Here is a 26,715-nt window from a genome sequence, read left to right as displayed (position 1 = left end):
TGGGCTGATGTTCAGCTTCATACTTTGTGGAGGTTTTGGTGTTGGGCAAGGGCTGGGTGTTCCCTGGGACTGGGAGTGATGGAACTCACAGGGAACAGGGTAGCAAGACAGGATCCCTGCATCCAGAGCCCATCCCCAGCAGGGAGCAGGGCAGCCTGGACATGGCCAGAGGCAACTGTGGCATCCAAGGCCAGACCAGAATATCAGGATATCAGGATATCAGAATATCAGAATATCAGAATATCAGAATATCAGCTTGTGGATGGGGTCAGCTGGGCTGAAATGGGGTCCTGGACCATGGGCAGGGCATGGGACACCTCAGGAGGGGCTGGCAGGGATTTCAGGGCTGTCAGTGTCCACAGGGCTCTGGGAGGCTGCAGGTTGTACTGATTCAAAGATGAAGACAGCATTGTGATCCCAGTCTGGCAGCATAAATTCAGTCTACACGTATGGAATTGACAGTTTTCAGCACAAAGCATTCAAAAGTTTGTTTAATTCCATATGGATCTTTATGCCTCTTCCCACTGAAGCATTCACTGAGCCACGTAGATAACCTGTGTCTTTCAGAATTTTGTCTTGCTTTCATCTGTCTCCTAATGAGAACCATTTGTATATTGGACTGTTTGGATTTGTAGAATTTCAGACCAACTTGTTTAGAGTTTGTTTAATACATGAATTGCCATGTACTGTGAAGTGTCAAACTTGTTTATTTAAAAAAAAAAATTTGGATCGTTCTTATAACACATTGTAAAAATCTAAAATATGTTTCAAGAGCTCTTTCATGTTGAAATAACACACAAATTTTTTTTTCTGTATTTCTGATTTGGACAATTCAGGCAGGCAGTTTTGAATTTTCAAGTAAAAAGCATATGAATAAAATTGAGGTATTAACTCATTTATTTATTTTCTAATTTGTACAAACTTTGAAAGTGAAAATCTCCTGCTGTTAGAAAGAATTCTGGAGGGTCTATCCACCTGTTTGGTTAACTGCTATAGACTACTATATATTCTAATGGCAGTGTGTCCTGAGGAGAGGAGAGGAGAGGAGAGGAGAGGAGAGGAGAGGAGAGGAGAGGAGAGGAGAGGAGAGGAGAGGAGAGGAGAGGAGAGGAGAGGAGAGGAGAGGAGAGGAGAGGAGAGGAGAGGAGAGGAGAGGAGAGGAGAGGAGAGGAGAGGAGAGAAGAATTTATCTTCTTTTGTTTGACTCAAATTTGTCTGACACAAATTTGTCTGATAAAAATTCACATAAAGGAATGACAGTTTTTCTTGTGATATAACAACTTCAATTTGATACACATAATAATTTGTCTCCTTGCTTCTGTATGTACTGAAATCAAATGCAAATCTCTCTTTTATTAGTGTCATTTGATCAAATTCACATAGAGGAAGAAAGAAAACAGAGCACAGAGTTTTCTTTCAAGAATCTAATTTCTGTTCCTCCATCAGAAATGTCTATTCCATGGCAATTATTTAATCTTACATGATTTTATTTCTTTACCAATAAAATAACAACATCAATAATATCAGGGGTAATATTGCTCTGTTGATGTCAAAGCAGGTAATTTCAAGAGCACTTTTCAGATTTTGCTTTTCTCAAGTAATTGTGAAGTGTCATTTTGTATTTCAAATCAATTCTCTGATGGGAGATTAAAATGGATGAAGTCAGCATAATTCTTGCAGTTTTTTTCATTACAGTGCAGATGAGGTCTAGCATCTGATAACCGGTCATTTCTGACTGAAGGGGTTTTCTCACTTAAGTTCTTGCAACAATAATTGGTCTGGTTTCTTTTGAAATCCATCCTGCCTGGGAAGTGTTTGTTTCCTTGGCTTCCTCCAGGGGATAGCACAAAAAAGCTGCAGCTGTCAGTCAACATGCCACTCTTAGTAGGAGAGCCTGGCCTTTGTCTGGTAAGGAGCAGGCTTTCCTTTGCCTGTGGTGGGATGTGATTTCAGCACAGCCTCCACGGGACATAAGTGGGCATTCCCAGATGGTCTGAAGGTCACAGAGTGTTTAGCAACCAGTTAAATCTCATTTTCACTTTAATTTTCCCTGATCTCAGTCTGTCAACAAGTTCCACCTAACCTTGAATCACAGAGTGTTGGAGTCACCTTAGGATGTGCCCAGTCCAGCTGGTTTCCCCCTCATTTGTTGAGATGCCACTGGAAAAGCCCAGCTGGAGCCACAGAGCAGCATTAGTGTGCACAGCCAGGATGGGTCCCTGGTGCCCTGTGCCCAGGGGTAGCAGCTGGCTGGTCCAGACACAGCAGCACAGGGCTTCCCCTGGGAAGGAGCAGACAGGACACACAGGCAGCACTCAGTCATGTCTGTGGGTCACACAATCATATCCATGGGTCACTCAGTCATGTCTGTGAGTCACACAATCATATCCATGGGTCACACAATCATATCCATGGGTCACTCAGTCATGTCCATGGGTCACACAGTCATGTCCATGGGTCACTCAGTCATGTCTGTGAGTCACACAATCATATCCATGGGTCACACAATCATATCCATGGGTCACACAATCCTGGGGTGCAGCTGCAGGGCAAGCATAACCCCAGGTAGTGGAATGTGCTGGGTTATGCCAAAATATATACATTGCTTACAAAGAGAAGTGATTGTAGAGAACCCTTTTCGCAATTCCATAATCATTGAATAAAATTCTCTGTTATTGTAGTGCCTGGAGTATTAAGCATCTCCAGATATAATTTACAATGATGACAATAAACTCAGTATTATTTTGCAGTTGCAACTCCAAGGCAGCAGAGTTGCCATGAGCCTTTTTGTATTTTAAAGAGTGACCTTGATTTAAATTTATTTCTTAAGAAATTCTGGCAACTTCGAGACAAGCAGTATGCCAGAATTGCTTCTAATGATCTGTCCCCCAGAAATTTCCTTACATAATTGTTAATACAAATAAAGTATATTTAAAAAAGAGGAGTCATGTAGGGCTTAGAGCATATCAGCTTCAAATTTCCATCAGGGTAAAGGGTTTTGCAATTTCCACTTTAATGGAAACCTACAGAGATTCAGAACACATTGACTTGCAAATAAAGTTGAAATACATAAAACATGGAGAAGCTTTCTCTTGCCTTGGTTAAAATGACCTTTCTTTCTTTCTATTTAAATTTTATGACATGGAATCAAGATGTAAAACTGAAAGAAATTTATTATAATTTAAAGTCTTTCAGTTCAGTCACTTTTCCCTCAGCCAGGGTATATTTTTGTCACAGAAAAATAAGTGTATGTGTACATGTGTGTATGCACACATGCACATATATATCCTTACATTTACCAGCCAAAGGAGTCCTATTTTCACTTAGCTTTTCTTCAGTGCCTTGGAGAGTGGTGGATAAATTTTATGTAAAATATATTATAAAACTTTTTTTTTTTCCTATTTGACTTTGACTGATGGAATTAATTTTCTTTAATTCAGATCTATTCTCGGATGGCCTAAATTACAATGCACTTAGATTTGTTTCTGCTGATAAACAGTAAGCTGACATGCAATAAGCTGTTTTGTTGGTTTTATCTTTGTTTTAGTTATCTTCATTGGGCATTGCAGAAAGTTCTAGTCTGATATTTGTCATTTTGTTTATTGCTTAAATTACCCCATCTTGGACAGGTAATTGCAATTGAAAATTCTCCTATGTGCAAGTCACATCTTTCCTGCTTAGAATTCTCCTTTTCTGCCCGTGAGATGCTGTGATTTCTTATGAGTCTTCTCTTTCTCCTCTGTCTTTGGAAAGTTTGAATGTATGTCTGTTCAAATATATGTATTTGTACACACTCAAAAGCTAAAAAAAATTAGGTCTCATAAATTTATCAGCTCATGGGAAAGAATATCAAAACACTTCATTTGGAGACAATTTTCTTGGCATAAGTGCTCTTTTTATGGTTTTTATCTATTCTGCTGATTTTGTTAATGCAGGAAACTGGATCTCTGCAGAAGTTCCTAAGCCTCTGCTGTTCCTTCTCAATAAAATTAATTGGTGTCTCAACTTGCTCTCTTGGGGCAATGACCATAACAGTTGTTTCCTGGTGTCTGTTTTGGGGTGAGTGTTACCTATGAAGGACTCTGGTGAATATGCTCAGAAGCCCTTCTAGCCTTGTGCCCTGTCCTGCAGCAGCTTGTGCACTGTTCCCAGGGATGGGGGCAGCACAGGGAGGATTTCCACAAGGTTATCTGCCTCCTTCCTCTGCTGTGAGGTCTTCCAAACTTCTGAGTCCTTGCTTTCTTGTCAGCCTTGTTGGACTCTTTATCCGTAAACTTGAAAGGTGCTTAAACTCTGAGTTTTCACAGCGTTTCTCATGACTGGCAAATTTGTTAAATTAATTATACACAGAATGTATTTGTTTCCCTTAAACCTTTTTGTCCCCCTTAAATCTTGTAAACTAATAATTTCATTCAGTTCCTTCTATTTCTTGCTTTAAAAGACAGTGATTAATCTGCTCATTAGTATGTTATCCTTCTCAGAAAGGTAGTAACATTATGATGCCACGGATTTTTCTTTGTTGGGTATTACAGATTTTCAATTAAAAATTTCAGTTGTTACATGGTCCACCAAATTGTAAGAGCTTTTTTCCTGTAGTGTATTAACATTAGTAAGCAAGATTCTGAGTGACACACAAGAACAGCTTTCATGTTATGTCCTCAGGTCAACACAAAGCCATCATCTCTAAAAAAAATGCAGAAATACTGCTGCAAAAATTGCTGCTTGAATTGTGTTATCTGGCCTCTGCCCACTGTAGCGATTATCATTCTGCTAGGCTTAAAAGCCAAAGAAAGTAGTATATGTAATATTTCTCTAGGTGACATCAGTGCCTCTTATAGGAAGAAAGAAAAGAAAAACCTCTATGAGTTCATCAAAACTGCATAAACTATGTGCTAGCTACAAAAAGCTCAAAGGACAGTCTTTCAAATACTCTATAAAATACTGCTTTCATTGGCACACTTTTAACAAAACAATCATGGTCTCTTAATACAGATGTGCCTCATTATTATTCCAATCCTGGTTTGTTTATTTATCGGTTTTAACCTCAGGCAGTCAGATTGTTTTGCTCCTCAGGAGTAGCCAGCTGTACCCAGCAGTGTGACACATGTCACAGCCACGGTGGTGGCTGGGTCACAGTGTGGTGGCACTGCCCTTGCTGTCAGAGGGGACTTTACCTTTCCTCCTCCTCCTCCTCCTCCTCCTCCTCTGGCCAGCACAGAGGTGTCCTTGCTGTGTCTCTGGCACTGCTGAGCTCCCAGAACAGGACAGATTTGGACCTTTGGGCTCCTTGTGCTGGAAAAGATCCTTTCCCCTTTGTTCCCTGTCTATTGGGATGTGGATTCACTGGGATTTTTGCTTTAATTGCTGGAGATGAGATTGAAGGTGAGGGGAAAGGGGAGATACAGTGGTCTGTGAAGGAAGCCCAGGAGCAGTCAGGGCCAGATTGGAACATTTCTGCTTCTCCAGAACTTCTGTTCCTCCATGCCCATATGGGACAGAAAAGGGCACCTGTCCAAAAAGTGCCATGGCTGCAGGAAGGTGGCAGTGAGAAGGCTTCTTTCTTCTGTTAATGCTGTAGCTGGCTGAGTCAAAAGATGGTTGGGAAAAGTCCTTAAATGGAAATCTCAGACAGGGAACTTGCTTTTCCTGCCAGAAATCTGGCTGGAGTAGAGTGTTTGTTGTGGAGAATGTTGAAGCTGTGGTTAGCCCAGATGTCATAGTCACTTCTCCCTGTTTGGAGTCTGCCTTAGACCTTGGCAGGGATGGAGTAGCCAGCAGTTACAGGGGAAGAACCTGTTGGAAGGACACAGGATGTAGGGTATAGCCCCAGCATCATGCACTGTCACTGCCTTCCCTCCAGCTGTGGGCTTCTGGAGACGTGTTCTCTCTTCTGAGCCCTGGAAACTGAGCTGCTGTGCAGATGGTACCACTTGTACAGAAGAAATCACAGCCAAAACAGCCTCCTCTCCAGAGATCCTTGGCTGTGGAGAGGGGCAGCAATGACTCACCCTTGACTATTAGCAAATGCAGTGGGTTTGGCCAAAAAAAGGATCCCATTGCCCAAAGAGGTTGTTTGGAGTTTGATCTTTAAGCTTTCATAATTCTACAATTTTTAAACCTTCCATGTTTCAGACTTGTTGGTGTGTGCTGAAGGCCCAAAAGCACAAGGGGCTGGAAGCTGCTGGGGCAGCCAAGACCTGTGTGCAGTGTGTGGCATGGACACTGCTGCTGTTTGCTGGTTACAAATGGTCAGTAGCTCAGCTTGCTTTTGGAGTCTGAGAGGGAAAAGTGAATGTAGCCAGGGAATGTAGCAAGAGGCTGGTCTCACTGTGGTAAGCAAACTGGGATTTGTGTTCCTGCCTGAAGGAGCATCTGTGTTCTGAAAGTGGGCAGTAGACAGCTCTCCAAGGAGCAGCAGGGCATGGCTGAGGCTCCTCAACCTTCCCACCTGCAATGCCAGTAAATCACTGGGCAGAGGCCAGGCTTTGTGCAGCATCCCCCTTGCCCATGAGCTTGCACCATGTCCCAGGAGCAGCAGAAACTCAGGAACCCTGAGGTCTCTCTGACTGACTGTGTACATGCCTGTTTACCATCCTGCTCTAGTCTAAAAACCAGGAAAAGACCAAGGGCACATGAAGTCCAGTAAGACCATTTGATGAGTTACCAATCTTATTCTCTCCAAGAAAACAACAGAAATGTTTTGAAGAGCATCTCTTCTCTTCAGCTCAGTGCTTGCTCTTGCTCTGGCCTGTCTGGTCTTTCTCCTGTTGGGATACACAGCTCCAGTGTAAAAGGAGATTTCATTGCTCATGGTATTCCCTCATTCTAAAGCCTGTAAACCTTTGACTCCTGTTTACAAATAGACAGACTGGATAATATTAGCAAATATAAACAGTCCTTTCAATGAAAATCCTATTTTAAACACAGATTTGCAAAGACCAATTTTATCTCTATCATCTGTAACTAGTTAAAATTCCAATTGCTTTTTTCTTAAAAAGGATTTAGATAGTAAGTATGAGGTACATTAAAACTAATATAAACTGTAGCCTTTTATTAAGAGTTTAGAAAAGAATCTAATAGTAATCTGTGTTATCTGCAGCCTTGAAATAGTGCTGAAAAAGCAATGGTGCTTTCAGTTCTCAATCGTGATTTTTTTTTTCTTCTTTTGAACTCTACAATATATTTTTCTAACATTTATTCACAAGCTTGCATTTGTTTATCTTCAAATAATTTGTTAGATGAATGCCGGATCCTTAGTTGACATTTTAATTAATCTAGAATCAGTCAGTTTATTTTTATTTGGGCCAAGCTGGAATAAGGAGTTATATAAACTAAGGATATAGTCAGTCTCTCGCTGCAAAAACTCGTGTACCAATTTAAAATGTAACTCTCCCTCCTCAGTTTGTTGCTGCCATTCTGCTGAGGCTCCCTTAGTAGATGTGGCCACCTTGGGCAGGAGATCTCAGGTGGAAACTTCATAAAGGATCAGGCAACTTCAACTCATCAGGATTCACCAGATGTATTTGTCAAAATTTAGGATTCTGGCGTGGCCAATACATCATCCTTTCCTTTTGACCACTTTGCAACTGGGGCAGGTGAAAACGATTTTTATCCATTCCCTTTGTCTGCTGGGTGAATGGGAGCCAAAGAGCTAAAAGTATCCAGATGGGTGCTTGTGCTGGTCTAATTAAATCAGTTTTGAAACATCTCTTTAGGCTGTGGACAGATGTTCTCTTTGTAGAGAGCTGTGCCAGTTGAAGATTACAAGCCACACTGCTGGAGGTTACTGCCCTGGCAGCTCTGCTGGTGCAGCCATCCCAGATCCTCTTCAGCTTGAGCAGGGTGCAGACATGCACTTGGGGTGGGGACAGGACAGGTCACTGCCTGCCTGCCCTTGCTGCCTCCTGGACACACAGTCAGCTCTGCTGAGTGCTCCAAACACATCTCCTGGCCTCTGCCGGTCAAAATTACTCCAGTGTCATAACAGAGCTCTTGTCACTCTGGTTCATTGTGTCTGTCAGGGAGTGGGGAGCCCTAACTAGCCAGGGGACAAGCTGGGGCTGGCAGCTGGATCTGGAGGAGCATTTATTTGCAGCTTTCTTGTGCTGGGCTGGGAGCAGGATCCTGTCCCACTGCTGATCCTGGTGCATGGCCTCTGGGTGAGTTCTGCAGAATAGCAAAGACTCAATGTCTTTGCACTGCTCAGTTACCAAGGTCTTGGTATTGGCTTGAGCCACAGCCTTGGGGATGCTGAAGGATTGCCAAAGGCAGTCCAGTCCAAACACGGAAGTTTTTCTCATCAGGCTGTTATTTTTTTACCAAATGTGTTAATGTGTGTACAGACAAAGTATGAAAAAATGTTGACCAAGTCTGGTGAGCTGCTTAGCTTCACTGGGCCAAAACTATCTCAGCAGACAGTATTGGACTTCCTGTGTAACACAAAGGTCAGCTGTGACAAACACGTTTTGTTTATTGATTTTTGTATCTTAAACTCTATCTGCATTAGGAACTATCAAATCTATTCTCATGACTATTTTCAGTAAAAATGTGTTAGATTAAAAGCAACCTAAATCCCTTACAAAATGCCTCTTCCACTGAAATGTAGAAAAAATGTCACTATTGCAAACAGTGCTGTTTGGCTTTCCTTAGCTCTCACAGGCAGTTTGTAATTAAGCATATATGGTGCAGTCCTCCCTCACTACCCTTGCTAGAGAATGATTTCTTTTGATTGTGCTTTTAAGATCACTGCTATATGAGAATAAGTCCCAATCTGTGTTTTTTGAGAAGTTAATAAAAAAGATGGCTGAAATTAACCCCAGGTCTAAGACCCAACCCTGAGGTCCTCTCTGAGAGTTGCTTGTCCTCCCTGAATGTGCCAAGCCAGTGAGCAGCCAGCTCCCTTCTCTAATGCATCTGTTTTGTCCTTCTCCTCAGGAAACAAATTAGTAATATTCTGTTCATATTGGTTGCTTCCGCAGTCCCCACAGTTTCCTTCCCACTCTCCAAGCAATGAAGGAAGTGTTCCCTATTCCACAGAAACACAGTATATACATAAGCTGAGAGCTGTCCTGAGAATATCCATTTACTTATCTCTTTTTTCAGACCACTTCTTACTGCAGCTTCCCAGAGTTTTAGCAGCTCACAGCCATCCAAATGGAACAGCAGCAACAGGAGCAGCAAAGGAAAAAGAGGCACAAGCAGCCCTAAGTGGGGCAGGGGTTGTCAGAGCAGGAGGATTTGCTGTGGCACTGCTGCTGTGTGGCACATTGGGGCAGAGCTTGGCATCTGATTTTCTGCAACCACTAGATGGCACAAAAAATGCTGCTGTAGCATCAGCTTGTTCCTGGAAAATTACTTAAGTGTCAGCTCATGCTGTGGTTAAAGGGGATCCTTATGTCCCTTTAATTCAAAGGCACATTTTAATGTTTCTCTTAGATGCAAGAATGTTGGTTGGAGCCATCCTGTTGAGTGGAAATTAATCTTAACAGCAAAATTCAGCTTCAAATATCAAACACTGCTGGAGTCAGTGCCATTCAGAGGTGGAGGGTAACACAGCTGAAGATGAGGGGAAGGGAGGTTGCTCTGCTAATTGCATTACAGGACCAGGCACTAAGAAAAATCATCAATTCTCATCCTAGTGCTGATAACAATTCTCTTTTTAGCTTTGGGCAAACCACATAATCCTCTTCATTTCTCTATTTCCATATGGAGGGCAATGATTTCCTGACCTGCAGTGGTACCAGAGGAGTTAATTAATACTCATAAAGCACAAACAGAGAGAAGAAAAACACAGTTATTGTAAGCTACTTGCAAGGGAAAGATGTCATGATCTGCCCATCCTGCACCATCCTGCACCATCCTGCTATTGCTGAGACACTGTGTTGGTTATAATATGATGATAGAGTATGGATAAATATAAAACATAATGAAAGAAATACTTTGTTGTTGTTGTGTTCACAGTGTAATTCATGATGGAAATTTCATGTTGAGTGAAAACAGCCTCGCTGCTGCTCTCCAAAGCCCTCTCTGAGTCAAAGAAACAGCCTGATGCTGAGGGATGGTGACTTTCATGACCTGGCCTTCACCCACAGTCCAGCTTGCCTCCAGCTGAGGGAAGGAAGTTTGGTGCAGTCTCTGGCTCAGTTGCTAATTCATAATTAAAGCTCCTAGTCATTCAGAGTACTCTGCAGCCACTGTGAAAGATAAACCAGCTCTGAAAAAGGAGCTGCTGCTGGACTTCTCCATACAAGGGACACAAGCAGCTCCTGAAGCAGGTCCAGAGGAAGGAAACAAAGATTAAGGGATTGGAGTATCTCTCTTCTGAGGAAAGGCTGAGGGAACTGGGTCTGTTCAGCTTTGAGAAGAGAAAACTGAGAGGGAGCTCATCAGTGTCTGTCAGTGTCTGAAGGGAGGATGGAGCCAGGCTGCTCAGTGCTGCCAAGCAATGGGGAAAGAGACAACGAGCAAAAACTGATGCCCAGGAAGTTCCATCTGAATATGAAGAAGAATTTCTGTACTGTACAAGTGACTGAGTACCAGAACAGATTGCCCAGAGAGGTTGTGGAGTCTCCTCAAAGTAGTCTGGACACATTCCTGAACATTATGCTCTAGGGAATCCTAGTTAAGCAGAGATGTTGGACTGGAGGACCTCCCTTCCAACCTTACCCATTCCGTGATTCTGTAACATCTCTTGCACTTCCTCAAGATCAAGAAAGACCTTTGGTGATTTTACCACTGAAGTATGCAATCTGATAATAATGGTTTCTGCCCAGACCATAAACCAAGACGTTCCTGAACACTATCATGAGCTAAGTGAAAAGCCTAAGGAGTCCATTGTAAATCATTAGCAACTGGGAAAATCTCACCACAGCAGTTGGTATGACTGTTGTGCTCATGAGATGACATATTTCCTTTTCTCTTTATTGAGTGTTGTGGATATGGGTACCCTAAGGAGGAGGGTGTACAGGGAACTACTTTTCATCATTTAGAAAGAAAGGGTTTAAAGGTTCAGATAAGGACAGTTTTGGAAAAAGAGAACTTGGCATGATGTCCCTGAGAAAACAAAGAACAATTATATTCAAGCATACTTCATGAACTGATTTCACTGCCAATGAAAAGAGACTGACCGTGTCTTCCCATAATCACAGAGGGTATTTATGGCATAAATGTAGTTTTTGGTTTATCTGTAACTGAGTTTTATCAGCTGTCCTTTAGCAAGCTGAGAGATCAGGCTGTGAATGAGAGAAACATGAAAACTGTCAGACCAATACAAACACAACAAAGCAAATGATTACTGATTGGTCTTGAAGAAAACTGAGAAAAACATTTTTTATATAAAAAAAGAAGACACTGAAGTGCTGTAACTGCAGAGCCAAACTGATTTCTAACCATTCACTAGAGTATTGTCTTTGTTTTTCCAGTGATAAATTTAGTGTTTCCGCTTGTCCCTGCTGCACATTTTAGTGATGATCTTGGAGACTTTTTGATTTCCATTAAAGATTTTAAACAGCAAAAACAGTGGTTTTGGCAACCTGTGGGAGAACTAATGCAGCAGATAGAAGATGTTTTAGACAGGAGGGGTTTATCTATTTTCTCTCTGAAGCAATACAGTGCCCAGGTGACAGCAAGCTCTGCACAGCTCAGGAGGACCCAGGAGCAGCCCCTGTCCCCTGCAGTGATGAGTCCACTGTGTAAGTGCAGGGCCAGCAGACCCAGCTGTGCTGTGGAGCTGCCAGCCCAAGGTAGGACAGGTCTGCAGTGTTCATACACCAGGGCAGTGCTGGAAGGCCCTTGGGTCTTCTGTAGGAGCCTGCTGTGGCAGAGGAGATGTGGCAGGAGGGAGACAAGGAGCAGAACAGGCTGGTGCTGCCTTGAGGGCTATTGCAGGGTCCCTTCAGGAGTGGACTGAGTCAGTGGACTGGAATCTTGGTATGGTGCTACTCCTCTAAGTGGATCAAGATGCATCTCAAACAAAAATAGAGCAATAGTAAATTATAGATTATTTTAGTTAAAAAAAATTATCAAGATGGGATTGAAAGTTACAGAAATTAAATGAAAGGGAAGAAGAACATTATAAAGAAGCACAATCACTTGGCAAACAGCTATTAGATTTGAGAGATGCCCTTATTCTTGCTGCTCAGGGAATGGACTTATTTTTCCCATGAAGAACATTCACAATACCTTATTTAGTAATATTTCAAGAAGCTTTTTTAGCATCTGGCATTGAGTGCAGTTGTTGCAATGCTCTGGCAGCATGCTACACTGTAAAGCCAACACATTAGCATATTACAGAGATGAAAATAAATTGGAGAAGATTAATGAAATCTTCAATGCAAGGTGTAGCTCCTGTTATGTCCAGCTCTGTGGAGGATTGATGATGTAATGCTATTCTGCTTTCTACTCCTATGACTGGAGCACAGGCACCTTTACCTTTTACTTTTTTTTTTTTTTTTAGGTGAAAGGTTTATCAACTTCAAGTACACTGCACATTTTGCAATGCATCACCAAGTGAGGGTAGTGATGTGAATCAAGTGATGTATGGGCACTGGTGTGGTTTATAGGATTATGCAAGCTGTAAGGACAGAAGCTGACTTGGATCAGATGTGCAGTATTTTATGAATCATCTTTAATGGCATGAATAGAATTGGATAGAGCCTAATAATAGACTAGAACATTTTTCTATTTGAGTTTGCTACAAAAATTGCTATGCGACTGATCTTTAAGCAAAACAGTTTTCCTTAACACTTTTTAAATACCATCCTGGATGGTGTTAACAAGGTCAATGCAGAGATCCAATAATTATCAACATTTCTTATAACAGGCTAAAATATAATTTTCATAAAGGAGATGGATAAAATTAATTTTGGTTCATGGCATAATTTTTGGGTGTTATAAATTCTTTTTCTTTCAAAACTCTACATGAAATGTTTCCAAATACAGTAATGCATTCTGGAGTTAAAAAGACAAGACTCAGAAAGTCTAAGCTGACAGCAAAATACTGTGACAAGTAAAATGAGAAGTGTGGAACACTCCACAAAGTTCACTAACAACTTTGTAATTGCTGCCCATTTTTGTGGCCGAGGTGCCCAATGAATTTAGCAATAATCACAGAAGACCAAAAGAAAGTAGTAAAGCAAGAAAATGGATTTTTAAATAATCCTCAATAAATACTATTGTTATTGAACTCCTAATCAGCATCCAGATAGGTTTTAACACACTGCATATACTGTCCATGTCCATTGGGATGTGATGTAATATCAGTGGGCTGAACTGTGCTCTCATTGGCACAGGTGTAAATCCAGAGGAAATAAAAACACTATATCAGGGTCATTTCCAGTTGTTAAAGGACTAGCCAAATAGAAATTGGTCCATGTTCCTTGATTCTCTCTTACACTGCTTTGAATAGGAACTACTCATAAATAAATCAACAAAAAATCATGCCCCCTGCATCTTCTCCTCTTTTTAATAGGACAAAAAATAACACCACAATTTTTTTCCACATGTACCTTTTTGGTAGACCATCTCTCAGTGTGAGAATTACAGAGTACTGCCAGCCTCAAGGATCCTAGGAAAAATTAAACTGGCAGGTCTGGGGAGCAGAGGAAGCATAACTCTGAAATCTGAAGACATCTGCCAGCCAAAGGAATGCCTGGGGGTGTATGGAGTGACACAAAAGTGTTTGATCATGGTCAGCTTGAAAGTAAAGAGTGTGATAGAGACATGAGTGAAATGAGAGGAAACTCTTATTGGAGGTCTCTGAGGGACAGGAATTGGGGTAAATGAAGTGGCAGAAGCAGGAACTATTGCTCAGAATTACAAAAAACAAGTCCTATCCTGGCCAAGCCCCACTTGTCTGCCTCCAATTCTGCTGTCCAGCTCGTTCCTTGGTGTGTTTTAGTGTGACAATGCATTCAATGAGAACAAGCTGGGGATAGCTAAACTTTCCTTCTCCCCACCAGTGAAACATTCAGTAATCTCATGTACAAGTGGTTAATTTATCTAATTTCACAGTAAACAGGCTTAACCAGGCATCTGTGGAGCAGACTCATCATTGCCCTGCTGCACCAGTGGACATGCAGTGATGCCTGGGAAGAGTGTGGTGGGTAAAACACACAAGGGGAGAAAGCACAGTCCAAATGGGAACCAGACCCTGCACAAACAGCATGACTGAGCAGCTGCAGGCAGACATGGGCCTTTTTACCATGGATTTCATTCCTGTGGATTTGCTCCACTGTCAGCAACAGTCTGGTAATGGCAAAGCAAAGATGCTGTTAAAGCCCAGACCTGGTAGAAGAGCTTTGCATTCCTGAATGATTGAATCAAAATAAAGCCCCATAGGCAACAAGCCTGGCACAAGGTTTATTTTTACTGTGTGATTTCAAGCACTGGAATGTCCTGAATTAATTCCAGAAGGGTTAACACTCTCACACCTCTCAGCCTGGCCAGGAACCCAGTGCCATGGGTACAGGCTGTATCCTCATTTCCCTTAGATTTCACATACCAAAACAGCCATGTCTTTCTAGCCTTTTTTAGCTCACCATTCCTTTGGAGCCTTCTTGAATTATTGTTACCACATCTCTTACTCCTCCTTCCTCTTTCTTGTCTATTCCTGTTCCTAGAAACTTTCCCTTCTCCACTGAGACCCACTGCCACCCAACTCATGGCACTAACTGGGCCCCCACCTGCTGCAAGTGGGTCCATGTGAGCCCAGATGAACAATTTCTTCTTCCAGTGCTCATCCCTTGGTTGTTCACTCGGGGAAGCAATTCCTTGCACTACCTTCAAGGACAGAGACTCTGTTTTTGCTGCTCAGAGCAGAGCTAAGCAGCTGACAGACGTGAAAAGCCATTGTACTGACAAAAGGCAGCACTGCTGGCAGATTCCTGCTTATAAACTCCCTGGAAGAGTTCAGAGAAAGTGGGAAATGTTAATAGAAACAAAACCTATTTACTATAATCTGCTTTTATCTTATCTTCTAAAAAATGTGCTCTTTAACCAAGAGTCACTTTAACCAAGATCCTGCTGCTGAGCAACCGCAGTCACCTCTTCTCATGCAGCTTTTAAAACTTTTGCAAGGTGGTAGGACAGACCATGTTGTATTTTATGCTGGGTTTTCTTATGCTCATTTCTGATGAAAGAAGCAAGAGGCCACTACTGGAAAACTCCTTAAGCCTTATGACTTTTCCATGACCTGCTGTCACAGTGTTCATTTTTTCCCAGTCAACGCCACTTTGGCAAGTGAACAGTTCTTGTGCCCTGTAGACATCCACATTTCTTCTTTATCCCATATGTTTTCTCCAAAATGTTCCAGTTCTTTTTCTAAAATCGATTTTGCATCTCTAGCCTAGTCAGGGACTTTTAATGTTTTCTATTTGAAGAGACAAGATGGTTGAAGAAGGAAAGAAGTGTTTGTTCAGGAACCAAGACAAAAACTGAAGCAGCCCACTCAAGGGCACAGAGGAGCTATGACAATGGAAAGTTTGAAAACAGGTAACCACTCTGTAGCTGTGCCATAAAACATTTCCTTTGTTCAGAGAAGCAATAAAGCATCACAACTGTGAATTCATCATAACCTCATTTAAATTTTAAATATATGTATTTTAAAGATAAAAAAAGACCACATAAGCATCTTCTTTAACTCCTCACTAACCATGGGCACAGTTTATCTCTCATAAATAAGCAAAAATTGACATTTCTGTAGTTTTTCTGAGAACCCATTACTCAGCAGCATAACTCCTCCTCAGCCACCACCACAGATCTGTAGCAAGCAGGCAAATTTATTCATTAGATTTATCCTATGTTTATTAACAGCCTGGCTCAGAAAAAGAGTCAATGACAAAAACCATCTGGAATAAACATAATGGAAAACAAACAATGTAATATATTCCGTCACTCCAGCCTAATTGCACTGTTTGGTGCAAATGCAAGTGACAATTTACAAGCCAAACTCTTATTAAAGGGAAAAATGAGCTGTGCAGGGAAGCACAAATCAAAGTAACTAATCAACACAGGCAACACATTCAGGGATTTAAGAGCCAAGGTACAGCAGTCTTTTATTCCTCTTTGTTTTCAATTTGGGAGACCTGCTGTGATGTTGCAGTACATTATACATTATATATCTACTTATGCAACACTGGGGAGAAGCATGCCTCTGACTGTTGTCTAATTTTTCACCAGCTACAGCCTGTGACTTTTGTGTTTAAACAGTTCTTTTCCTATCACTTCAGCTGGGAGCAAGGCACCAGTTTTCTTTTAAGACAGCTCTCCTCTTTTAGAATATAATAAAAACTTGGAATTACGAATAAGGTTAGCAAAGGTTTGAGTTAGCTAAAATGAATGCCAATTTGATCTAAAACAAGTTCTTATTGAGTGAATTGGTCCAGCAAGAGAAAAGGAAATTCCCTTCCATGCAAGAATCTGAACAACATGTGGCTGCTGTCCATGACCTGTTTCAGCTCCAAAGCTGGAACTGACTCATTAGATGCATCTGGTGTCCCCAGGGAAGCAAGAGAAAACCCTGGCAGCAATAAAGAAAAGATGGTAAAAGCCATCTGAAGCAGAAATCAGCCAAACATCCTGTCTGCACTGGAGCATCATCTTTAAGAATGACATTAGGCACCTGCATGACAACGAAGCCCTCAAAGACATAACAGTGCTGCAGTATGTGACACACTGTCAGTTCAGGGAAACTGCTCCCATGACCTGGAAAATACCAGCTCAGAGCAGCAGGGAAAAAAATTAAGACCTCATTACAACAAGGGGCAACCATCTAGCATTACAATGATATCAGTATGAGTAAATATCCTCCCAGGCCTGCCTGCAGAAGTGCGGGTCATAACTTCCATAAATGTAGCAAGATATGATTTATAAAATCCTGTACTGAGCAATTCTCTCAGTGATGAGGTGCTGAAGAAGGTTTTTTTCCATCTTTTTTTGAAAAAAAAAAAAAAAAAAGAAAGTGAGGAAGGGCTTCACTGAGGGGAAAAGATGTCAAAAGTCCCATAAGCTTTTTTATCTGCCACAGTCTTCACCATCCCACGTGCAGAGGTGCCTCTCTGGACTTTCACATCCTTCCCTAGTCTGCAAGGAGCCTGCCTCCTTTCACATTTTGGAAATGGCCCTGTAGCTCAAAGAGAGATTGCCTTGGAAACAACATTTATCAATGATAAGGCATTTCATATTTCTCCCTGAACTGATATTTTTCTGGAACAGGGTCTAGTGCACTGTTTCAGGGTCCAACAGGTCCTGAAAAGTAGCTTGTTTTCAACCATGAGATATCCTTATTCTGAATAAGAAGGCTGGTAATGTGTTAACTTTTGTAATAGCTCATGTCTATGAAAAAATGGCCATATCTTAGTTTCTGCACCTGCTGTTTTCAGAAACAAAGGACTGACATCCCTTTCTCCTTGAAGAGGTGGTATCATAGATACCACAACACAGTGGGGTGTTCCTTTATTTAAGAGACAAGGTGCAAAGTCAGAGAAATATACCCCTGAGAATTCCAGAATTTCAGTACTTCAGAAAAGCCAGAGATTTCATTGCCAGCTAACTGTACATCCATCTCTCCAGAGCATCACTACATCATCTTATTAGCATGCAAATCAAGATGACATAGCTGTTGCTGACTAATTTCAAATATGATATTTACAGAGTAGATGCTCTGTTGGGATGGTCTTTGGCAATACCTTCAGGCATCTCTGCATGCTGTTGACCTGAAACTGTAATTTTTTTCAACCAGGAAGATAATTGTGAGGATGGCTCTTCCCCTCATGTTCTGAGTTCATGTCTATTCTTAAAAACTATTGTATTTGAGTCACCTGTCAAACCTCACAAGTGTGTTCATTTATTGTCTCTCACCTTACTACTATCATTTAAGCAGAAATCCCTAAAAGTTGTAGTTGTTTCATTTCCACTTAGGTTACAGCAATTTAACTAATGTTCAAAAGTGGGTATAAATAAAAGAATGAATCCACATTTGTAGATTAAAAAATTTGAGGTGTATGTGGTATCTGGCAATAATTATAATGATAAAATATTTAAAATATCAGATAATGTGGATTCTTACTCTCTTGTTCTACGACCACTGGTACCCAGTTTGACCAGAGAACCTGAACATTTTCCTTCCTGAACAAGGAATGGCCATGAATACAGAGCATTTTCTCTAAGGAGAAGAACACACCAACCATGGTATGGTCAGCACAACATCCATATGTTTCCAGATCTTCAGCTTTGCAAGTGGAGATTATTCTACCCATTGGGATGCTCAAACATTCATTTTGTTGTTGTCTTGTACCCTGAAGAGTTTTTGCAATCCTCCAGGATTGCCTTTTTCTCTGATGGAGGTGATCCAGGGGACAGCTGGTGACTGCAGGTAGGTGGGAGGTTGTTCATGCTCTGAGCTGTGATTTGGGCATGCTGGCAGAGCCCTTGTTCTTGCAACCATGTAAAACTGAATCTGGTTCCTGATTGTCACCAAAAAATCCCCCCAAAAAGTCCCAATGCTTTCTATTGACTCCCTGCACTGTCACCTTTGCCCACATGCTCCACCCCACTCCTTCAGTGCTGTCAAGGATCTGAACTACCAACAAGATCCAAAATCAATTTGTGGTGAACACTATTTTTCTCAGTGTTTTAAAAGGACTTCACAGGGACAAGGTAGCCAAGATACTGAGTTATCTCAAGGAACCATCTATCAGCAGCACCTCAAGGCAGAAACTACTTGCTAGAGCATCAGCTGATAAACAAAAACAGAAATGACATTCAAAGAAAAAATTGGTTTACTTATCACTTGTTCTGCTCCAACATTATTTTAGAAAAAGCTGGATGCAGATCTTGCATGAATGTAATTGCAGATTTCAGGAAATAACTTAAAAGCCACAGAGGAAACCTTGCAAATACAACAGAATTAATCCTCTCTGCAATATGAGCAATAGCAGATTTCCCTCCCCTTCCCCCTTTCTCCTTTGCTCTTTTCCCCAGCTGCATTTAAGATATCAAGTTTATAAGTTACTTCACTGAAGTTCAGAAATGGGTAATCCCTCAAAAATAAGTTGCATGAACCAATATCAGCTGACACCAAAGGATGCTGGTATTTATTCCTGCAGATTCTCAGCAAGAAGTCCATGTTCCCATTGCAGCCCTGCATTGCAGCAGCTCTCTTAGAGCAGCTTCCAGACTTGCTTTCCATCTGCAGGCTGGAATATCACTGCCCTGCTTCCTTCCCTGCCAGGAGCTTTTCCACCACAGGCAGCACAGGACTGGTGACTGCTCTCAGCTCTCCACACTGCTCATCTGGGGATATTTTGCTACTTACAGTCCTTTATGGTCAGTTTTGCTGATTAGCTTGTACAACATTTAGATTGAGAGCTTTCTAGCAGGTTTGGAGGGTTGTTTTTTTTTACCTGTGAACCTGTGGGAAAGCTGCAGGCACACAGCACCATGGAAAGGATTAAAAGTTGTTTTCTTTCCTTTACAAAGAACCTGTTTATCTATGGACTCATATTTTCAGAATTCAGGAACATTGCCCTCAGTTAACTGTATCTTCATAGACTTTTAGTAAGATCTCAGTTCTACAGTCATGCCTCAGTTCTCAGGTCTGTAAGCCTGAGAGGTGGTATTTGGCAAAATAAACAGGTATGTGCTGAAGTGCTGTACCAGAACAGTAAGTAGTAGTTAGTAGGGCTTCACAGAGAGAAAAAGGTCTTGAGATAGACACCAGGGCAGTCTCAGTCTATCACACATCAGATTGTAACCTCTTTATATTGCAAGGATTTATTTGGGAGAGCCGCTCTCTGAGTTACACTGCTGTCAAGAGCAAAATACTGCTTCTGAAGTATTTGAACATTTGCAGTCTTAAATAATTAGAATTGTCAAAAAGAATGACAGTCCATCAATCAGAAGCTTTCACAACTCCTCATTTGTATGCAGATTCCTAAATCTGAAAACCTGATATTGTCAAATAATATACTAAAATATAACACTTCAATATTTTTTTTTTAAACTCTACAGTATTGGGTAGAGATCTTAAAACTTTCGAAGTGGAGCTGGGGGAAATGTTCTCATTTATCAAGCTACTGGATTTGTCAGTCTACTTTTGTTTTGGGTAATGACCAGTCCCAGAAAATATCTGGGTGTGGAAAGCACCAGGAAATGCATAGTATTAGGCAGTAATTAAATGCAATGCAATAATTAAAGCATCCCTTAGCCTTGGGCATCAGATTTTGAGGGTCATAAGCCTTCATGCTTTGCTTACATGTGGGTGACTTCCCTTGTACCTGCAGAGATGGGGATTAGCCACTGAAACCCCAACACATGGACAGTTGGCACCCCAGCTGTGCTGGGCATTCTGTCCCCATCTCCCCTTCTCCATCCCAAGCCTTCTCTACCCCGCAAAGGCTGAGCAGCAACCATGGAGCTGTGGAGCAAGGAGAGGCTGACTGGAGAAAACCTGTATCCTGGAAGAGCCTGGCATCAGGAGATTCTGTACCCTGAAGAAGTAAGAAAGGAAAAGGTTTCAAGAAGGATTTAAGGAAAAGGGAAAAAAGAGGGGAAAGAGCATGTCCTGCATCACCACTGAGATCTCCCAGCACCCCCTCAGCACCAGGAACCCTAGAACAGCCCCATTCCTTCTCAGAGACAGGGGCAAAAGCTCCAAAGCTTGCTTGAAATGAGGTATTTCTCTTTTTCCAGGTCAGGCTGGTGCACTAGATATAAGCACTGATAACATCTCTTATGCCATTATAATTAATAAAGCCTTTGACAATATGTGCAATAGTCCATTCTTAAAATCAACTCAGTAAAGTTTAAACAGTTCACACGTTACAGCTTGTCTTCAGTGATTTCTTTAAAACACAAACTTTTCAGGTCTGAAAATCAGGCAGAGAGGGAGAAAAGAACTTTTCAGAGCAGCAAATTGATATCCAATAGCAAGCCATTTGGATGAAAGCTGTTTGTATGATTTCTTTTCTTTGAAAGTAAATGAGTTATTTTCTTATTCCAGATCTCTTCTTTCCATTTGTGTTCCCAAATTTATTCCTGATTTAAGATCTTATGTTCTTAGATTTTCCACTCATCAAATTTCATAGCTGTACCTCCTGAAAATGAAAGTTTAGAGTAAGAAAGATCAAAAGATTTTGTTCAGTTGTTTCCATAGGCACTGCATTATTTCCTCTGGGAAATTGTGCAAGAGGAAGATTTCAGCCTGCTCACAGGATACATCAGAGTGAAAATGCAATTCACAACTGGGGCAGCTCCTTTGGCTCTTTTTGTTGCTTGTTCTCTTTGAGCTCACATCAGATTAGAGCATTTCACAGTTTGTTTCAAGTTTGAAAACATAAGCTGAATAATGAGATGAAAATATCTCATAATAAATAATCCTTAAAAATGTGTGGTTTATGGGTTTGTGAGCTAGGAAGTGATATCAAGCATCCAGACATACTTTTCATTTAGTGCATCAATTCTGCATAGTAAGACAGAGTGCATTCCTCACCATAAAATGCATGGAAAGTATTTAAAGATGTTCAAATTCAAAGCCAGAACCATCTGCTTATCACTGACATCTGTTGCTTCAAAGGAAAGGACTATATGAAAGGTTCAGAAAGCTTTGGACCTCAAAAGATGCATTTACCAAGAGAACATATGAATATACATAAATTCAAAAAATATAATAAACTGCTGTTTTGTCCCTGGAGTGTAGTTGCACCAGCCAGGTATAAGACACTTTTGTATTGCAAAGAAAACATCTCCTACTCATCTCTGTGCTGAAAATTAAACTTTTCTCATTCTCCAAACAGTCTTGAAAAGCAACCTCTCCTTCTTCCATCATCTTCCATCATTTACCTCTGACTTGTTCTTGCCAGTGCACCTTCAAGATGTGATCCTTATTACCCTGAACACTTCTTTCTGCAGAGCCTTTCCCTGTCCTGGCTCAGGGGGGTGACTCTTCAGCATCCTTGAAGCAGCAAACTGCATCTCCCAGCCTGCAGGTCTGTTCATTTCTTGCTGTTTTGGCACCCAGCTCTGACTGCCTGGCTGGCAGCATTCCCATGGCCTTCAAAAATCGTGGGCATCTCCCTCAATGCACAGGGCTCCTCTCTCCAGGCAGATCCTGCACTGCCATGGACATGAAGGACAAGAGGAGGGCTGGGAGGAGTGCTAAGGCATTTAGGGCAGCATCCATCCATTCCTCTGAGCACCTGATGCAAGAGGTGATTGTGGTGGCATATCTGCAATAAGGTTGGGTTGGGTACCTGTGGGTATGTGATGGGGTTGAAGAACTGGAGGCCAGGGTTTGCACTGTGAGGGTTGGAGGGCTGGGTTTGTGTCTTCCAGACATGTAGGCCTGGAGGAAAGGGCCAATTAAAAGTTATTGGGAACTGGGAAAACATGTGATCCAAATAAGATATGCAAAGTCATAGGGATCAGATGTTTTTTTGAATAAGGAATGCAAGGGAATTAAAAAGTCTCTGAGAGACTGAGAATTCTGAGTGCATGAAATTTCTGTCTCAGGGTAGTATCACCTTTACCTAATCAGTGAATATAATATAGCTTCCATTTATTTATCACCATGTCTACATTTTGGCAACAATGAAAATGCCAGGGAAGACTTCACAGACAAAAAGAGAATTTGGCATTTCAACAGCTCTCTGCCAGGCCCATTGATGCCAAAAAGTATATGATCTACATAGAAAAGAAGGAAATATTTCATGATCTTAAGTTACATTGTGAAGCTCAGAGAAAGGTGATCCATCCCCTGCCGTAAGCTCTGGATAACCAAAGAGAAAGTGACAAATTTAAAAAAGAGCATGAACATAAAGTTACATTTTATAAAGCAATCGAAGTATTTCTTTTGTTATTTAATGCTTCTCTTAGTCATATAATCTGTGACTCCTTAAACCTCACTATAAAGCACATAAAATCTCACAAGACCACAAGTTCAACATGAGGGTTACATATCACTTTTTGGTTCACTGACAACACTTTCTAAACTACTTTTATGCTCTTTGTTTTCCTTTGCACAACCTCCTCATTTCCCTGCCAGCTTTTCATTGTCCTTGAAATCAAAGAAATCAGAGAAATCAGGAAGGTCTGTGTGCTGATTACAGACAGAGAACAGGAATGGTCAGCGATCAGAAAAGCAAACAGAGCCTGCCTGAGGTGCTACAGATTCTGCTCTTTGCAATATTCACAAGCAAAACAAGGTAAGATATTTAATTATTGTGCTGACATACATGCATTATTTACAGGGACAGCAGGATAGCAATGTTACTAGTATTAGGAAATTCATGTAAAGTTTAGATCGTCTCAGAGTTTTTATGAGGCAAGAGAGTATACAAAATTTCTTCAGCAAAATAAAGCCCTTTACTTACATGGCTTGCAGAAGTGTGCAGCAGCTGGAGCCTCTGGCTTGCACTTTGTGCAAATATTGTCCCTTGTTGAGAGCCTCCTAACTCTGACCCTGGAGCCAGCACATAGCTCACAGTGCTTGGGTTGATAAACCCTTTAAAAACGCTCTCAGATGTGTCTATCTGCGGTGAGCACCGACAGGAAAGCAGAAAGCCTGTCTGGTGCTATGAGGAAAGAGTTCCCTCTCTGCTGGATCCAAAGAAAAGGAGTCCTTGACCTCAACAAACAAACTAGAATAAATCTAGTGTATCTGCTGGCTCTTTCCTGGATGCATACTTGAGCAGTAACATAAGAGAGCAGGAGCTGTGGCATGTGTGCTCTGCGCCGGGAGGGCACAAGAGCAGCACAACCACAGCACAGGGCTTGCTTTCAGCTTTTAATTTGATCACATATTTTAAAAATAAAACAAAGATAGGCTTCTCTATTTCAGTTCCTGGCTCCCAAGTGGCAGCATTCCCAAGCTCTGTCCCCTCTGCTAAGGTTGCTTGTGCTCCAGATGATGTTGCTGCTGGCTTTCTATTTCAGACCTCGATTTTCTGAGAATCTCTCTGTATCCCAGCTAGGAAATATAACCCATATTGAAGTTTAGCATTTTGGATATCATAAATGCAATTAACCACCTGAAAGATAAATGAGTGGTTTTCAGATATTTTTTCCTCCTTCAAAAGATCTGTTTACTACATTATTTTCTCTCTTTCTTCCCTTTTGTCTACTTAAACTTACTAAACTTCATAAAAATAAGCACAGCTTTTGCAACAGGTCCTTGGTAAAACAACTAGGGAGACAAAGAACAAAAGCAAAAAGATATTGTAGGTAAAAATAGGTAAATGTAAGGTTTCAGGAAAAAAAATTCCCTGCTCCATTTTAAAATTACATCTTCCAGAGTAAAGACAATAGTTTAAACATAGTCATATAATTCTCAGGCGATAAGGACAGAGGTTTTATGGGGAAGATGAAAAAAAGCCATATTAAAGGAGCAGCAAAGATAAGAAAGGAAATCAAAGTCCTCATTCATTACATTGTATTCAGTTGCAAAAGAGGGGAAAAAGAGAAATAAGCTTACAGTCCAGAATCAAACATTAAAATATTGTAAATTCAATTTTTGTGGCTTTATGAAATGCAAAGATAAAAGAAACAAACAAAAAAAGCCCTCAAAACCTTTAACAAGCCTTTCAAGCTTAAAGAAATAATAGTTTTTAATGAGAAATGATCAAATGATCGCTTTTGTTATTCTCTTGTGTGAACAATGGACTTGAAAAAATTCCCTACACATTTTATATGTGTGTTACCAATGTTTTTCTTGGGCCTGAAGACTTCGGTTCAGCTTTTATTGTTGCCTTTTTTTTTTGTTTTATTAAGACACTAAAACACAAGTATAACTTCAAAGTTGTTTACTAGTAATTAAATTATCTTTCTGCATTGTAGCTGACTAGTAGCAGCAATATATTTTGTTGAATGAGAGAGATCTCTGTTTCAATTTAGTTTCCATTTATATCCATTTCCTTTGTCGAATACTGAAACAATAAGTCCACAATAAATAAATTTTGGCTCCTTTCAGCTCTTCCTGTTGTTTTCACTTTTCCTTTCACCACTAACAGTTTCAAAATATGAGGCACTGTCAAACTGTATATATATTGAATTTCAAACTATTTTCCTTTTTTAAAAAAAATAAATACATGTTGGAAATCTATTGCTTTATTTTAATTTATTGCTTTATTTATTTTATTTATTGCTTTATTTTTTTTATTTAATCTGTTGCACCTCAGCCATGCTGAGATGAGCCTGTTGTCGCTGCCTTTCTGGACTGCTGCTAAACCACCAGCAGAGACCCGTTTTTCTCCCTCTGTCCCAGCTCATTTTTTCTATTTTTAGAAAATATCTGGCTTTTTTGACTTTCAGTCTTGTTTTATGATGGTGTAGAGCTAGTGGCCTGGTGTGTAGGAGCAAGGCTTGGCACAGCGCTGCTCGCACACGCCCAGGGTGCACAGCAGTCCCGTCAGCGGGGCGTATCGGGATCCTCTCCAGCTTTCTGTCCATAGCTGCAAGGCTAAACTCCAAAAACTGCCTGGGACCTGCGACCTGCTGCTCTCTGAAGTGTTTTGAGACAAGCAGAACATATCCCTAACTTCTGAGGGCTGAGCTGAGCTGCATTCAGCAGGGACATCTAAACCACAGTACTAATTTGAGCACCATTTAATCACTCCCAGGCATGACTTGGTTTCTGCCCCAGGGATTTGGCTTTTGACTGAGGAAGCAACAAGCCATTGGGCAGTGCACTTGCAGCCCCCAGGAAAGGATGATGTCATTTATCCCCAGCCCAGTTCAGCCACACCACAACTGTGTAAGCACTGCAAACCTCTGGGTGCTTCATTCTACTGTGGCCCTGTGCAATGTTACCTCACAACTGGAGGCAGCTGGTCACTGCAAATGCCATTTGCCTTACTGGATATAATTGTATATAAACTCACAGATTTCATGCAGAGTTAAGAAAACAGTTCCCAGCATAAGGGTCACAGTTACAACTGCAGTTGTGGATGTGGACACGGGAGCCTGGCCAGGACCCCATGAGCTGTAATGCAGATAGAAAGTACAAGACCCGTAGGGTGAAGTCTGTGTCATGATAACCACATCAAAAATGTAAGAATATTTTTTCTTTCTTTTTTTTCCCCCTCAAAGGAATTGTAGGTCCTTATATATGAATTAGTGTCTTATGTTTATCATGTATCTTTTTCCACCCAAGAGATTGGTTGGGCTGTGCTGTCTGCAGCCTGGGAGCACTGCTGTGCTGGCATGGCACTCTGGTTATTTCAGACCCTGGGAAAGTAGGTACCCAGCTGTGATGTGACACAAGCTATTAAATTGCTTTGATCAGACTTTGGAAATTGGCTAATTTTACTCACTGCTTTAAAAACCCCAACTATATATATCCCAGTAACTATTATTTCCAATGTCAGTGCACAGGGCTTTTACAAAGCCCACCCTTTATTACTTCATGGGAAATGCCACATAGAGAGTCCACAGGAACCACAAGGCTTAATTTTGCTGTTTCATTTAAAGGCTGAGCAAGAATGACTGAAACACTGATGCAGTGATGATGTAAGGTGAAATGGCAGGTAAATGTGACCTAGTGAGCATATTCCCCAACATGCAAACTTTCATTAGCTGTAGGTTAATCTGGAGATGAACCTGCTGTTGCTTGGCTCCATGGAGTGGCTTGGCTCCCAATTCTACCTAAAGCCACTTATACTATTTCTGGGATGAGCCTGGGGCCACAAGTACCAAAGTGCTTTTGGTAGATGCATGAAGCTGCCC

General features: G+C 41.2%; 1 protein-coding gene across 3 annotated transcripts in view; it reads right to left on the bottom strand.

The window, feature by feature from the left end:
- The window catches only part of C1QTNF7 (C1q and TNF related 7), a 36,163-nt gene extending 12,425 nt beyond the window's left edge, over positions 1-23,738 (bottom strand). The window contains exon 1 of one of the 3 annotated variants that reach the window (XM_079306651.1): positions 23,367-23,738. The gene's annotated coding sequence lies outside the window, so the exon portion shown is untranslated. The remainder of the gene's footprint in view (positions 1-23,366) is intronic. The other 2 variants (XM_079306650.1, XM_079306649.1) reach the window with 2 other exon arrangements.
- Between the last annotated feature and the right edge of the window lie 2,977 nt (positions 23,739-26,715).

The sequence above is a fragment of the Erithacus rubecula genome (assembly GCF_903797595.1).
Source record: "Erithacus rubecula genome assembly, chromosome: 5".
Taxonomy (NCBI): domain Eukaryota; kingdom Metazoa; phylum Chordata; class Aves; order Passeriformes; family Muscicapidae; genus Erithacus; species Erithacus rubecula.
Note: the sequence above shows the minus strand (reverse complement) of the source record. Positions and strands in the feature narration are given on the sequence as shown.